The sequence below is a fragment of the Crinia signifera genome, chromosome 1, assembly GCF_055691185.1.
Source record: "Crinia signifera chromosome 1, ASM5569118v1, whole genome shotgun sequence".
NCBI classification, from domain to species: domain Eukaryota; kingdom Metazoa; phylum Chordata; class Amphibia; order Anura; family Myobatrachidae; genus Crinia; species Crinia signifera.
Window position 1 is genome coordinate 69738895 of NC_139217.1, and position 16672 is coordinate 69755566.

Below are 16672 nucleotides of genomic sequence, written 5' to 3' on the forward strand. Positions count from 1 at the left end.
TTCCCATAGGGAACAATGTTAAATGTCTCAATTGACCCAATTTTCCTGTTCAATGCCTCAATTGACCCGATTTTTCCATAGGAAACAATGTTAAATGGGCCACAGAGGCCAAATAGGCACCCTGAAGTGTATAATGGCCACCCGAATTGTTAACGCCACCCCACGATCAACGTCAACCCGATGCGTGACGAGCGCAGCGAGCCCGCGAGGGGCGGCGGTACGCGTCCTACGACCTTTTCATACCCCCACTATCCACGTCGGCGTGGAGTTGAGAATAGAAAGTGTGGCGAGCGCAGCGAGCCACCGAGCGGGTACGCGGACAGCTGTGAAGCCCGCGAGGGGACGCGGATACCTGCTGCGCCAATAGTAGTTCTGCCTCTGATCTGCATGGCCTCATGAGTGAATCATTTACATGAAGTGCAGCCATAGGGGTGATTTTCAGATCTTGAAACCCCCCCCCACAAGTAAAATTCTCGTAGGTGAAATTTCACCTTCGAGAATTTAATGTGAGTGTCGCCAGACAGCTGCATATATTGGGCTCCTGCATTGGGGATCTCCAATGGAAGTCACCGGTGTTTACACAGTTGTGCTGAAAACTTTAAGAGGGAGAATATAATTTTAAATTGCTTTCAACTAAGTTGGAAAGGAAATAAAATATGTTTACAAATCTAATTATTACTTTTAATATAAACACATAAAAGCATTAATGACTTTTTGTTTCTGTTTGCTTTGTACTAGCAATTTAATGTTCTGTTTGATGACTTCAGATGTGGGTTAATCTTCCAAGTGGTGGTTTGTTATCTGCGGCCATAGATAATTCTTGATTGTTCACAAGAGTGAAAACGTGTACTTGTATCCATACGCTTTGGCGTAACCAAGGATGTTGTATATCAAGGATTCTTCCATAGTTCTACAGGACCTATTTTTTTTATTAAAAAGTAACTTTGTAATATTGTCATCCGGACGTTTGCTCAGCTCCATCTGTAAAGTCTCAGGTACATTGAGGAAGTCCGCAAAGTTGTGGTTGAAAAGTTAGACTCATGTCTTTCAAAAACTTGAGTGAATTAAAAATACCAACATATTAATTTATATCAGTATTTTGTCCACTCTGTATATTCTGTTACTCTGGATACACACTATAAGATTATCTTTCCAATTTGACTTGTTGAAGACCTAAGATAGTTTGTCCCTCTACCTAATGCCATCCTATGGAGATCAACACTTGTATGTCACAATTTGGGTTGCAGGGGACCTCGCTCTATACAAGATCGGTGCTGTTTAAAGTATAAAATAAAATAAATGCCCCATCGTTTTTAAGGAACTCATTTAGAGAACCAACACATCTGCATTTTCAGACATATTTATCACTTGTAATTATTAATTAATCACTTTGCATACATAGAACACTATATAAAATTAATAGATATAAAACTGGGCACTAGAGCCTGGGCTGGTTTCCTCTAACATGTATATAATGAACTTGCAGTTAAATCAAACCAGTGTCAGGGTCATCAGCACAAGTCTTATTCTTCTGCCAGGGCTGCCACTAGGAATTTTGGGGGCCAGGACTGATTTCCAGTCCCACTCCCTCATCTCTCCCCCCTTCCCTTCACTTACCGCCCGACTCAGCAGGTCCTGAAGCACAGGCTTCTTCAATGCAGGACACTGGCAGCCAATTAAAATGCAGCACTGCTCTGATTGGCTAATGGTACACAAGCTCTGATTGGCTCAAAAGCCGGTGCAGCATTTTAATTTGCCGCAGGCTTCCTGCATTGAAGAAGCCTGTGCTTCCTTCAGTTCCCCGAGCGCATTGCAGGCAGCATAGCAGAGGGTTGCGGTGGGCAAAATGAGCTGCCCGGGCCCTTCCAGAGACCAAGTCCCGGGACAGCTGTACCCACAGAACCCTCTTTTGGCAGCCCTGTCTTTTGCATTGGAGTCATAAACAGCATGACCACCCCCTTAAAAGCTAATGGGGTTCTTTCTGATCCCCATGCGCTGTAAGGGTAATCGGCCTAAATGGGAACTCTAAAGGTGCGTACACACAAACTGATTTTCTGTCTGATCTATCTGATGGGAACAAAAACCTGGAAATGTATGGGAGAATATGACAATCAAAAATTTCCACCCAAATGCAGGAAAACAGAAAAAAATATACGCTTTGATAAGTTTGTTATATCAGAATGATTTAAACAATTTGTCTGACTGATCACTGTCTGTTTTCAAGTGTTTGGGAACAATTTTTTGATTGTCATATGTTTCCATACATTTCCAGGTTTTTGTTCCCACCAGATAGATCAGACAGAAAATCTGTACGTGTGTACGCACCTTTAGAGTGGAAACTTTGCCATCCCATTGTCCCCTTGACCACTTACCAAAAGGCTTGACACAATAGTCACACATAATTTTAATAGTTAATATTAAACTTTAATGGGATAATAAAGAATAAAACCTTATCCTGTCCAACATGATAATGCGTGGTTGTGTGTTGTACGTATTCCCATCACCATGAAGGCACCTGTCTTTCATTAACCATCCTGTTTCTTGTTGGCATTAGGTATGGTGAGGATTTAAGTTCAAAGCATTTAATTGTTTATATATTAATTATCTTATGTTTGCAGATCACTGTAAAATGGAATCTTGAAATAATTTATTAGTTGCTGATTGCGGTAATTTGAACTGTGCGTGCCCACAAAGAGAGCCGGCGCACATGCGCCAATGCCGACTTACGTATATATCTGCCACTTTATGACTGTAAAGTGGACCGGTGGAGGTAAGGGGCATAACGAAAACAACTTTTTGTCAGCCTTTAAGTTGTTTTTACAGCAGTCAGTTACCTCCACAATACCGAGATACTGAAACAGACTTGTCTGCAGACATTTTAATCGTCTACTTTTCTGTAACATTAAAAGCGTTTCATATGAATATCTATTTTTATGGCTTATTTGTCGCAGAGGTGACTTTTCTTTATCTTCTTCTTTCCTCTATTTTGCACACTGACAATGGAAATACATAATGCATTGCAACGGTTCATTATTTTTGTTGATTACTTCAGTGAATAGGTTTTTGGCTAACATTATTTTTAATTGTCAGTGTTTGTTATGTATTGTCCTTTTGACTCGGAGTGACAAGGTACATGTGTGTGATCCACAATATTGTGCACAATAGGCAAATCGTAAATAATCTCATTTGCATAAACAATCTTCCTGTGCCAAGAAAATTAGGAGTCATATCTGGAGCGACAGTCTCTTTCTCTTGTTTTCAGGGTGATAGCTATTTTTAGATAATATTTACTATAAATACCCAATTGCCTAATGCAAGATAAAGGGCCAGATGCTCTAAGCTTCAAAAGTGATAAAATGGAGAGTGATAAACAACCAATCAGCTCCTGCCTGACATTTTTCAAACAAAGTCTGTAACATGGCAGGTAGGAGTTGATTGGCTAGCTGTTTATCACTCTCCATTTTATCACTTTGCTTAGCGCATCTGGCCCAAAGCCTGCTTTGTTTGGTGACAGTACTGACGCTATGATATACAAAATCTCTTGTCTTTAATTTAATAATTTACTGACCATTAAGATTTTTCAATTTCAAAATGCAAATATAAAATTGGGGATATCGATTTTACAAACTTTCTAAAGAGCAATCAAATTCTAGCTATCAGTTTCTTGGAAAATACAAGCTGGACTCGGATAGGTTGCTATGGCCAACTTCTTCAATTGTCCTCATTAGAAGGTTTCATAATTCTTGGTGGTTACAAACATATGGATGTCCCTAGGGTTGTATCAATGTACCATGGGCCTGATTCAGATCTGATCTCTACTGAGTGACACTTGTTAGAGAACTGATTGACAGGAAATAGGTGTCTGGGGGAGCTTAATGGCCGTATAGTGTGAGTGCTATGAGAGAGGCTAGGTGTGACAAAAAAAGCTGGGAGTACCAGGGAAAATGCAGGCGTGCCCAAGAGTTTTAGGGGAGGGTTTGTGACATCAGCTCCAGGCCCGGATCTGCCTGTATTCATTGCAACTGCTGAGTAAGTCTCTAGATACTACAAGGTTGCGATGACTGGTGCCCAGTGGAAAAACCATGCGATGGGATTTGGACATTTTTGCTTCGCCGTGCTAGCCGCGCCCATCACTTCGCAAGGTGGGGTTTCACTACAGCAGGACGGTGTCTACCATGTTCGCTGGCCGCTGCTTAATTCATTCAGCAGCAATCAGGTCTGAATCAGGCCCCAATGGCACCTGGAGCTAATTCTTTAATCCTCCCTGGTTCTCCTTTCCTATTTCAGTCCTTATATGGACACGTGCTTTCATTGAGATGTCTGTTTATAGATGTATATTTAATGTTTCTTACATACAGTATGAGCAAATATCTGCACATAGAGCAGTGCACACAGTGCGGGTATAATACCCCCAACTTCTGTTCAACGTTGAATCGACCCTCACTTGCGTGCAAATTTGCAGCAGCCCGAAATTCAACAGTGCACCAGCTTCAGGCCCCCATGTAGGTTACTTGTATGTCTGTTTCATGCTGACCAATGTTCCAGTGTATATTGAACCTATACAGTATAAGGCTGAGAGAAGAATGTAGTCAACTGATTCAAGGACTGGCTGTCAGCGGGGCTTTATGTAAAACAAGCAAATGCGAAGGCTTACGGAGCATGGTGACTGGTGACACATATATGTCTAAGAGGGCAGAGGATGACATATAAGCAGCTGATCAAGGTCATGAACAAAAGATTACCATTGGGGCAGATCTCAGCAGTACCAATGGCTTGACTGTTATTATGTTCTACATTAGCCAACAGTACTCCACACCAATTTGTGTTTTTGCTGGGGGGTGCTTGGGGAGGTGTGGCCTCATGAGAGTGGCATCATTTGGGGAGGGGGTGTTGCCCTGCAGTGTGCTGGCCTGGGCGGTCCTGGGTCATGGTGTGCACATGGATGCTGCACACTGTATACATGGTGGTGTGCTTGCCTCCCACTGTGGGCACACATGCTGCACAGGGAGGGCAGTGTGTACAGGGAGAGCACACATTGGGCAGCATGCACACTGCACTCTGGACTGGCAGTTGTTGATTGCCGGGGCGGCGACTTTGTGATGGTGTCGGGCATCGTCTTGTGTGTATGGGTGCGCATGCGCCAGTCGTGTGTCCCAGGCGGCAGGTTCAGCGGTATGGGTGCAGCGGATGTGGATCGGAAGGTGGATGTGGCCTGGCAGTGGGACTTGGGAGGTTGCGGGACAGTGGGTGCTCATAGTTTTTTGTGGGTGATCGGGCCCTTGAGCACCCACAGAATCGGCGCCTATGCTCCACACTACTATTTGCACAGTATTCACAGGAGGGACAACCCATTGTTCTGCAGAACTACACACAGCGGGCCTGATTCTGGTTCACTCGCAAAAGGAAATTCTCTCTTAATTTTGCTAGTAGAAAAGGGGTATAATTTAGCACTGTCAGAATCATGATTACGCAGGTACAAGCACTGAGCATCAAACATTCGATGTATCACAAATATTAACAGTTAAATGTATATATACATCATCATTGCAAAACATCTGATAACAATATACTAAGCAAATACACAATAAACACTGAATTATAATAAAAATAAATACAAAATACACACGCTCGCACACACACACAGATATATATATATATATATATATATATATATATATACATATATATATATACATAAAAGCTGTTGGTGTCTGTTACAGTTCATCCTCTGGCATCCATCTGGCTCATAAACGCCCATAACTCTGAGAAAGCACAGGAAATAATGATATGCACATCGCACATTGATGTACTTCTAAATATGGCTGGAGTCAATGACTCAGTACATAGACATATCCATTTGTAAGACACAATGCACCCTCTGTGTAGGAATCCTGCGCATTGCATCCTAAAATTACCTTTAGGTTATTAATATTTATGCTCATCCGTCATGCAAACACAGACATGACCAATTTCTTAGCTCAATCAGACTACTATTTATAGGCTCCTGCTAATGTAAAAATGGTTATTTTTGTAAGCCAAAAAATAGAAATGTAGCAGTTGTATTTGTTTTACGTTCTGTTTGACAAGGGATTCAAATGATTTAGGCAATAGTTTCTTAACCACTACATTTCTTTATTGCGAGTGAGCCATTTCAATGCAAATTGGGTAAAATGTGTTTTTCAAGTGAACATGTGATTAAAATGACAACAAGTTGATGATACTGTATAAACTTTGTGTTATATAAATGTTTGTTCCATATACTGTATCATGATTGGATGTTACTACAGTACCTTGTGCTTATGGAGGCTCCTGCCCTTTCCAATATACAACTCTACATGTGTGTTTGGGTTCCTGCATTTCTCTCCTCACAACATCACTTTTCCACATGGTTAGATAATTAAATTTTATCTTTACTATCTATCTATCAATACAGTATATATATATATATATATATATATATATATATATATATATATATATATAACCAAACAAAGATGCACGTCACTCCAGGTCTTGGTGTCAATCACAAAAAAGTTTACTGCGCAATGTCTACGCCGTTTCGGGCTAGGCCCGTCTTCAGGACATTCAATGTCCTGAAGACGGGCCTAGCCCGAAACGGCGTAGACATTGCGCAGTAAACTTTTTTGTGATTGACACCAAGACCCGGAGTGACGTGCATCTTTGTTTGGTTGTACATGTTGGTAACTCTTCGACCTGGGCAAGTAAAACAGCTGTACCTGTCAGCAGAGGACTTGCCGGACATTACCCATTGTATATATATATATATATATATATATATATATATATATATATATATATATATATATATATATATAGAGACAGAAAAGGGTTCAGAGGGCGGTAAGAGTAAATACAAGAATATAATATAATTATTTAATAAAAAATTGCCCTACAGGCATAACCTACAGAGTAAAATGTTGGGTACTCTTTACCTAGAAGGGCGCCCGCCGCGGGCATCGCGGGTACATTTATGTATGGCCGCGACGCGACCGACGCGATGCCCGCGATTTCCCATTGAAACCAATGTTAAACATGGAAATCGTGTCGGTCGCGTCGCGGCCGGCCATAAATGTACCCACGATGCCCGCGACGCGATGCTCCCGATTTCCCATAGGAATCAATGTTAAAAGGCGCGATGGACCCGATTTTACTGTTAAATGGCTCAATCCACCCGATTTGGCCATAGGAATCAATGTTAAATGGGCCACAGAGCCCATTAACCCTTAAATGTCCCCCCAAATTTTTAACGCCACCCCACGATCCACGCCAACCCGAAGCGTGGCGAGCGCAGCGAGCCCGCGAGGGGCGGCGGTACGCGTCCTCCGACCTTTTCATGCCCTACTATCCACTAGGGCGTGGTGTGAGAATATAATAGTGTGGCGAGCGCAGCGAGCCACCGAGCCCGAAGCGTGGCGAGCGCAGCGAGCCCCGCGAGGGGACGCGGATACCTTCACAGTTATGCGCGTCCCCTCGCGGGCTTCACAGGTGTCCGTGGCGAGGCGGACACCTGTGAAGCCCGCGAGGGGACGCGTCTACCTGTGAAGGTATCCGCGTCCCCTCGCTGGGCTCGCTGCGCTCGCCACGCTTCGGGCTCGGTGGCTCGCTGCGCTCGCCACACTATTATATTCTCACACCACGCCCTAGTGGATAGTAGGGCATGAAAAGGTCGGAGGACGCGTACCGCCGCCCCTCGCGGGCTCGCTGCGCTCGCCACGCTTCGGGTTGGCGTGGATCGTGGGGTGGCGTTAAAAATTTGGTGGGACATTTAAGGGTTAATTTGGCCTATTTGGCCCCAAATCGGGTCCATTGAGGCATTTAACAGTAAAATCGCGGTCAATCTGCCGTTTTAACATTGTTCCCTATGGGAAAATCGCGGTCATCGCGGGCATCGCGGCCATCCCGATTTACCCGCGATGACCGCGATGACCGCGATTTTTACCCCTGACGACCGCGATTTCAATCGCTGGCGCCGTTCTAGGTAAAGAGTACCAAATGTTGTATAAAAAACTCACTACAGTATTGGATAATATTTCAGATTTTCGATGTTTACAATCATGTATTTGGAAGGGAAAAGGGGTTTTGGAATTGCTTCTGCACCAGATATATGTAGGTTCGTTGTAATGATCCCCAAATATTAGTTACTAAATTAAATTATAGTACAACTGAAGTTGGGGGTGCTGCCAAAGATAATGGGTGAAGTACAAGAAAAAAAAGACAGGAAAAGGATTGTCTTTTTTGCTGGCGCACTTTTAAAGAAGTGCGCCAGCAAAAAAGACAATCCTTTTACTGTCTTTTTTTCTCGATGTTTACAATCAACAGGTTGGTACATGGTCCAACGCGTTTCGTCATTTCAATGACTTCATCAGGGGCGATAGCAACAGCATGTCAATCAAACGATTTATACATGTCTGTCAAAGGTATAGATCTCCTTTAAGGATTATGGGACAACGATCCAAATAGGGTAGTTCCAAAAATATTGGTAGAAAACCACCAATAAAAGTTCCTCAAAGTACCCTTACCAATGGGACAAGTATACACATACTGTATCTCCAATTGATCCATTTTTGACAGTCCTGTAGGAAGATGGAAAACATGCCCCTAGTAAACTGAAGAGAAGGCAGGTTCCGCTACTGTATATAGCAATATGTGGGTTTGTTAGGAGCAGGAATGGTAGGTCATGGGCGACAAAGACCTATAGAAGTACTAAACACAATGATGGTGGGTACAACTATACCCACTAAGGAAATTTAGGTCCAAGCAAGGATTTGATTCTGCACAAGCCGCCAGGCAAGGAATAGATGAATGTTTAGAGTGCAACGAAATCTGCATAAATAGACAAATGGGCGAACAAGTGGAAAATGAGGTTCAATGTAGATAAATGCAAGGTTATGCATCTTGGGAAACATAACCAATGTGCTAGCTATAACCTAAGCGGGAGGCACTGGGTAATTCAGAACTTGAAAAGGATCTAGGAGTCCAAATCGATAACAAACTGGGGTGTAGTGCTCAATGTAATATAGCAACAAATAAGGCCAACAGGATACTAGCATGCATACAAAGGGGCATGGAGACTAGGAACTCAAATGTAATTATGCCACTGTACAAAGCATTGGTTAGACCACATCTAGGATATAAGGTACAATCCTGGGCCCCACACTATAAAAAAGGACATCATAGAACTGGAAAAAAATCCAAAGAAGGGCAACAAACCTAATAAAGGGAATGGAGAATTTAAGATGTGAGCACAGATTGAACCATTTAGAACTGTATTTGCTAGAAAAGAGACGTTTAAGGGGGGGACATGCTTAACATGTACAAATATATCAGGGGCCAATATAAGGAACTGCCCCCTCTTTACTGTAAGGAAGGACTCTAGGACACGGGGTCATGAGTTTAGATAAGAGGGCGATTTTTGGGGGTGGTCGCACAAGACCTCTAGTCGTAGAGAGGTGGACCCCCTTAAAGCAGATATTAATCTATTATGGTGATAAACTGCTGGAGGTGTGCTACCATAGGACATGAAAATTGGAATATAGAACAAGAGAGAAAAGATGTCCTGTGTTGGTGCACCAAAGAAAAGGAGATAAAATTTAACTTTTATTATTTATTCGTTAAGAACTGCGAGATAAAAATGACAACAAATGACAATAACAAAGGTGGGGTTCACACAATTTTAAAACCAAGGTGGCAGGCAGATGTTGCAAGATTGTTATGTAGTGTTTTATACTGTGTGTTCGGTCTCAACAATTGGCGTAATTGAGCGGAGGTTTCAAGTAGCCCCTCGTAGTAATCGCTCTAAGGCCACAGTGTTCAGTGCCGGTAAGGGGGGTTAATATCCTTGTTTTACCCCTCTGTTGAAGGCACTGATACAGTAAGAGAACGCCCTGTGTAAGTATAGATCCGGCGTGAAAACGCTCAAGGATCAATGTGGGTGACTATGCACCCCAGGGTGTCTCGGCTGCGATAAATTCAGGTGGAGCCGCCTCCTGGAGTTTACACACATGCAGCAGTCGGCACCGTTGTGGGGACTGTCATGGTGTCTCACTCACTCCTGAAATAATATGGTCCCACTGCTGCAATTTTCTGCACCAGTTGCAGATTGCCCGGTGTGTATGGTCTCTGACTTGGAAAACGTTCCAGTGCAGGACCTGAATAAATACACCACCGGTGTGGCAGGCTGTGCCACTACACTTGGAGCCGCCTGTGGAGGCGGCTCCAAGTGTAGTGGCACAGCCTGCCACACCGGTGGTGTATTTATTCAGGTCCTGCACTGGAACGTTTTCCAAGTCAGAGACCATACACACCGGGCAATCTGCAACTGGTGCAGAAAATTGCAGCAGTGGGACCATATTATTTCAGGAGTGAGTGAGACACCATGACAGTCCCCACAACGGTGCCGACTGCTGCATGTGTGTAAACTCCAGGAGGCGGCTCCACCTGAATTTATCGCAGCCGAGACACCCTGGGGTGCATAGTCACCCACATTGATCCTTGAGCGTTTTTACGCCGGATCTATACTTACACAGGGCGTTCTCTTACTGTATCAGTGCCTTCAACAGAGGGGTAAAACAAGGATATTAACCCCCCTTACCGGCACTGAACACTGTGGCCTTAGAGCGATTACTACGAGGGGCTACTTGAAACCTCCGCTCAATTACGCCAATTGTTGAGACCGAACACACAGTATAAAACACTACATAACAATCTTGCAACATCTGCCTGCCACCTTGGTTTTAAAATTGTGTGAACCCCACCTTTGTTATTGTCATTTGTTGTCATTTTTATCTCGCAGTTCTTAACGAATAAATAATAAAAGTTAAATTTTATCTCCTTTTCTTTGGTGCACCAACACAGGACATCTTTTCTCTCTTGTTCTATAGTTTAGATAAGAGGAAAGAAGATTTTGTTCCCTTAGAAGAAAACATTTTTTTTTACAGTAAGCTCAGCCAAACTATGGAACTCTCTTCCTGGAGATGTGGTGTCGGCAGGCACAATAAATACGTTTAAAATAAGGTTGGACAAACATCTATTGGATAAAAAGATACAGGAGTTCAAGCAATAATCATAATCTATCCTCAAATATATCAGTATACACTACGTATAACAAGGGATGAAGCTAATACACCAAGGTTGAACTGGATGGACACGAGTCTTTATTCAGCCTTAAATACTATGTAACTATGTAACTATGTAAAATAAGTCATACAGCCGCACTCATCCCTACTGTCCCCTTTTCAGTGGGACAATCTGGATTCATGCATCTGAAAGGGGCGGTGCTTACAAGGAAAGGAGTGGGACTTTTGCAGAAAGTGGGCGTGGTTGGTTAGAAATTTTCAAAATTGGGTGGGTTGGGCTTTTCTTAGCTGGGGGTGTGGTTTGTGCTAGCAGAGAAGCGGATCCTGTCATTTTCATGTTGTCTGGATGTGGGACATTCAAAACCACATAGAACTAGAATTGAACTTGTTTTTGTTTTGCTTATTGGTTTTGTGTAATTCATACTATATATCTTGTATATCTTTATTGACTTACAGAGTAAACGTGACATATTTCTTCCAGCAGATGCTATAAGCAAATACATGCATAATTTCCTTTGTATGTTTTTTTAGAGTCGATTACACAGACAAAGCGGCTGTAAATATGTACATGCATGTAGTATGGGTACACACCTATGCCACATTTTCTTGTCAGACAGCAGCTTAAAATTATTGTTCACAAGCTGTCAACTTTCTCATAACTATTAATTATACTTTAGTAAAGACAGCACGAGCCAAGTCCCTGAACCCTGCTTAAGTATGCATGTCCCATTGAAGATTTACACACAGAGCCTGCCAGCCCCTCCCTTCCTACAACTAGAGGCTTGCCCTATTCCTGCAGAATCACAGCCCTGCTGATTGAGGTAGCAGATAGCAGGCTTAGCTGTTTGGTTTCACAATTATCTTTATTGTTGTGCAAACTATCTGTGAATTAAAATAACCAGATAACCAATAGAGCATTTGGTGTATTCAATGACATGCGATTATTGATCACGGGAAATTGTTTTGCCGGTAGCTATCCTAACGGACCCCATCAACTGTGGCTTATCAGGGATTTTGTTCCACCTGCCTCAGGCAGGCAAAGAGAAACCCCTGATAAGCGTTGGCTTCTCGGGGGCTGTGGCTGCGAAAGCACAAAGGTTTCAGTGAACCTGTGTTTTCATACAAAAAAGTATATGGTGGTACTTTCTAATTATTATCATTATTATTATTATTAATAATAATAATAGTAGTAATAATCTTTCGGTACTTGTTTCCTAGCACGGCGCCCACATAACTTAAGGTATGCGATGGGACCTAACCGACCAGATTTTCGGGCTTTAAACACGTTTTTAACGCACTTTGAAAATCGTTCGCTTTGCATGCCATTATAATGGCATGAGGTACGCGTCCTCCGACCTTTTCATACCCCCACTATCCACGTCGAAGTGGAGTTGATTATATATAGTGTTGATTATATATAATAGTAGTAATAATCTTTCGGTACTTGTTTCCTAGCACGTCGCCCGTCGGGTCCCATCGCATACCTTAACTTAAGGTATGCGATGGGACCTGACCGACCCGATTTTCGGGCTTTAAACACGTTTTTAACGCACTTAGAATATCGGTCGCATCGCATGCCATTATAATGGCATGCAATGTGACCAACGCGACCGACCCGATTTTTACATTGGAACCAATGTAAAAAGGGTCTCTGAGACCTGATTTTACATTGTACCCAATGTTAAATGGCCCTCAGACCCGATTTTTAATTGTAAACCCACCCTGATGGTGAATTATGTGAAATTCCCCCCCCCCCCCATTGTTAACGCCACGCCACGACCAACGTGAACCCGAAGCGTGGCGAGTGCACCAAGCCCGCGAGGGGTGGCGGTACGCGTCCTCCGACCTTTTCATACCCCCACTATCCACGTCGGTGTGGAGTTGATTATATATAGTGTGGCGAGCGAGGCGAGCAGGCTCGCCACGCCCGCTGCGCTCACCACGCTTCGGGCTCGGTAGCTTGCTGCGCTCACCACACTATATAAAATCATCTCCACACCGACATGGATAGTGGGGGTATGAAAAGGTCAGAGGACGCTTACCGCCGCCCCTCGCGGGCTCGCTGCGCTCGCCACACTTCGGGTTGATGTTGATCGTGGCGTGGCGTTAACAATGGGGGGGGGCATACAATGAAAAATGGGGTCTGGGGGGCATTTAACATTGGGGCCGAAGTAAAATCGGGTCTCAGGGACCATTTAACATTGGTTCCAATGTAAAAATCGGGTCAGTCGGGTCGATCACATCGCATGTGATTTGGTTGCATGCGATGCGATTGACACGATTTTTGCAACCCGATTTCATACAATTAAAATCAGTTGCGTCGTGCTAGGAAACAAGTACCTAATCTTTATTCACATAGTGCTATCAATATATTATATATTGCAGTACAGCAGAACGGTCAATCACATCTTAGTATGAAAAAGTCCAAAAAATGTAAGTCCGGCCTCCTATGTGAGCATTCGAACAGATGTATATACAACCCTTTCACTGAAGACATTCCCAAGACACCTCCCTATCACCACCCAGGAATGCACACGACATTATCACTACACCTCTCCCTCCAGTCTTCTTAAAATTAGACCTGCAACTCTCCATGCACACAATCAGAAGGCATGCGCAGTGTGACTTTGGCGCATGCGCAGTAGCACAGGCTCTCCCCAATACGTGACAATTCGGCAATGTGTGCAATTCTGACCCAGGCCCATTATGTTGTTTGTTGTGTGGAAAATCTTGTCTGTCACTGTTGCTTAACGAGACCATGTGTACCAGCCAAGTATAGATGAGATCAGGAATATGGGGTGAGCGGGAAAAACAAGGGGCGTTGTTCTCGCATGATAGTAGTAAAAGCATTAAACAATGTTTGTTTTATCATTAGGAAGAAAGAATGTTCATTTGTATTAAATGATGCAATGGTTTCATAACTTCTATAATAAAGACACATAAAATAGGACTGCCTATCCAATCTGAGTAATTTCAAAAAAGTGTGTGTGTGTGTGTGTGTGTGTGTGTGTGCCTCAATTGCAATAAATAGTTCAGAAGACAGTGGTAGATTGAATGTTTCATTACACTTTAAGAATTCCATAGCACTGGCCACCGAATAATGTGGTTACTGTATGTAATAAAATGTATAAGTGAACTTTAGCAAGGAATGCCTTCTTCGTGTACTTTCCAAAACTCTAATTATTGAAAACATTTACAATACATTTCGAGAACAGCGCAGCAGAATTCCGAGAGAGGCCTTAACCCTCTGAACGCCATACCGATCTGTGGACTTAATAAATTAATGAGATATATTAAGCCGATATGAGATAGAAATGCAGTCACCTGCCTTGGTTTATTCCATTTGGAATTTTATTATTCATGGCTTCTCCTAAACTAGTTTAATATTATAAATAATTGAATTCTTCTTTACAACGATGTTGGCTTGTTGGGAAAAGTGAGTTAGAATTGCCGGTGCTAGTTTATCACTACAAATCATTTACAGCATGATCTATTGTCCTCCCCATATTAGCATATTCCCTAAATACAAACTAAAGCCATCAGAAACAGGCACAAGAAATGTAATACACAGGTTTTTGTGTTAGTCTTTAGGTGCATACACATGGTGAGATTTTAGCTATGTACATTATGTTTTTAACTAGTGGCGGCTATATGGAAGAGGGGGGCTGCTGCTGGCTGCGATGCCGGGCCCCCCACCTCCGCTGCTGCTGGTCCCTGCCGCAGGTGTCTGCTAGTCCCTCTGCTGGTCCCGACCCCTGTCATGGTTGCTGGACCGGCGCATACCCAGTAGCTTTTTCAGTACTGCGCATGCGCTGGCCCCTTGCCTCTATGGGCTGCTTCTACAACAGTCCATAGTAGCATATTCACTTCCCGGGTCTGGCGCATGCGCAGTATCGTCCTCTGTACTGCACATGCGCAGAACCTGTTTTTATGGGCTGCAGCCAGAGCAGCCCATAGAGGCATCCTGGAGGGAGGGAATACCTCCCAATGGTACTGCCTTGGATGACTGGCAGGTGAGACTGCATCTGGCTTCACACAGTTGCAGATTTTACCTTGGGGGGCCATAGCCCCGCAGTCCATAGGAAAATACCACCACTGTTTTTGACTATGTGATTTCCCTTGAACTCTCCAGAGCCAAGAACCTTACACTATTGACTATATTTACTTGAGTTTTTACTATGGTCAGTTTTGACTATACTAGAACACTACATTGTACACAATATAGTCAAAATTGTCTTTCATGCACAGTATTATTTCTTGTGATGCCAAACTCTCGGGAGGTGGCAAATGGCATTGTAGCTGTATAAGCACTGCGCAATTTGTGCTAACTTTTCATCCGAACTTGACTTTAGAGGGGGGTATTCAATCCCAGGCGCCATTTCCGACAGCATTGAAGGTGGAATTTGATAAAACAGTCGGATCTGTTTTGTCTGAAATGTCCGTGGAGTGTCAAATTCACTGCCGTTTTTGCCGACACGCCCCCTTTTCGGCAGTCTGTTGATTCAGGATTTGTACTGCACATTTGTAGTGCTACTGTCTGCAGCTGCAGTGCATCTAATGATGCAGGACTTGTACAGTACATGTGTAGTGCTACTGTCTGCAGCTCATAGTTGCCTACCCTCCTACATTCTGCAGGAGACTCCCTGAAATAACAGCAATCTCCCTCTCTCCCTCATTAGTCTAGCAATCTCCCTTATTTCACCTAGCCCACATTGCACTGTTACATTTTTGTGAAAAAAAGGAACACGAGATAGATACATTTACATTGAATCATCAGTTCAGTTTCCCAGCACTTTACCAAGTATAGTAGCTCTTACTAACTGCTTTGTGGCTCATCTATATTTGCATATAAGTAATTTTAAAAGATTCCTCTCAGATGTAGCAGTACACACCCACGCTTCTAGGAGCGACGTACACAAACTCTTTTCACAATTTCTCCATATATGTAACTAGACACGCCCTTTGGGTGGAGCATGACACGCCGCCTCAATGGGGCGCTGTGCAAAAATCTACTACCAACTGTAATCTCCCTGAAACTAGTTTTCAAAAGTAGGCAAGTATGCTGCAGCTGCAGTGCATCTAATGATGTAGGACTTGTACTGCACATGTGTAGTGCTACTGTTTGCAGCTGCAGTGCATCTAATGACGCAGGACTTGTACTGCACATGTGTAATCAGAGGTGGATTTTCTACAAGGGAATCCAGGCACCTACCTAAGGCTCAGCAGGTCCCAAGGCACCCCAAAAAGATATCCTGGCCATCCAAAACATTCCCAGAGGAGCATTGTGCGACTACCGTGTAACATCATGACCTCACATGAATCTGACAACACTCTCAAAGTTCCTTTGATGTTTTTTGATATGATAAAAAATATAGTAAAGTAAAGTGGGAAGTCAGTGTACTCCGGGCCTGATTCAGGTTGGCAGCGTACCTTCGTTGCTTAGCGAGCCCATAAACACCGCCCGGCCAAACTTCCAAAAGACTTAGAGCTTGATTCAAATTGGTACGCAATGCCGATGTTCACGCAGCTAAATATTTATCGGTAGACTTTGCATGCGTATTCGCAGCCCTTCACAT

At 43.3% G+C, this 16672-nt stretch overlaps 1 protein-coding gene across 3 annotated transcripts in view; it reads left to right on the forward strand.

Annotated features, from left to right (window-relative positions):
* The window catches only part of PPARGC1A (PPARG coactivator 1 alpha), a 1315783-nt gene that overhangs the window by 1106159 nt on the left and 192952 nt on the right, over positions 1-16672 (forward strand). The gene's annotated exons all lie outside the window — the stretch shown is intronic.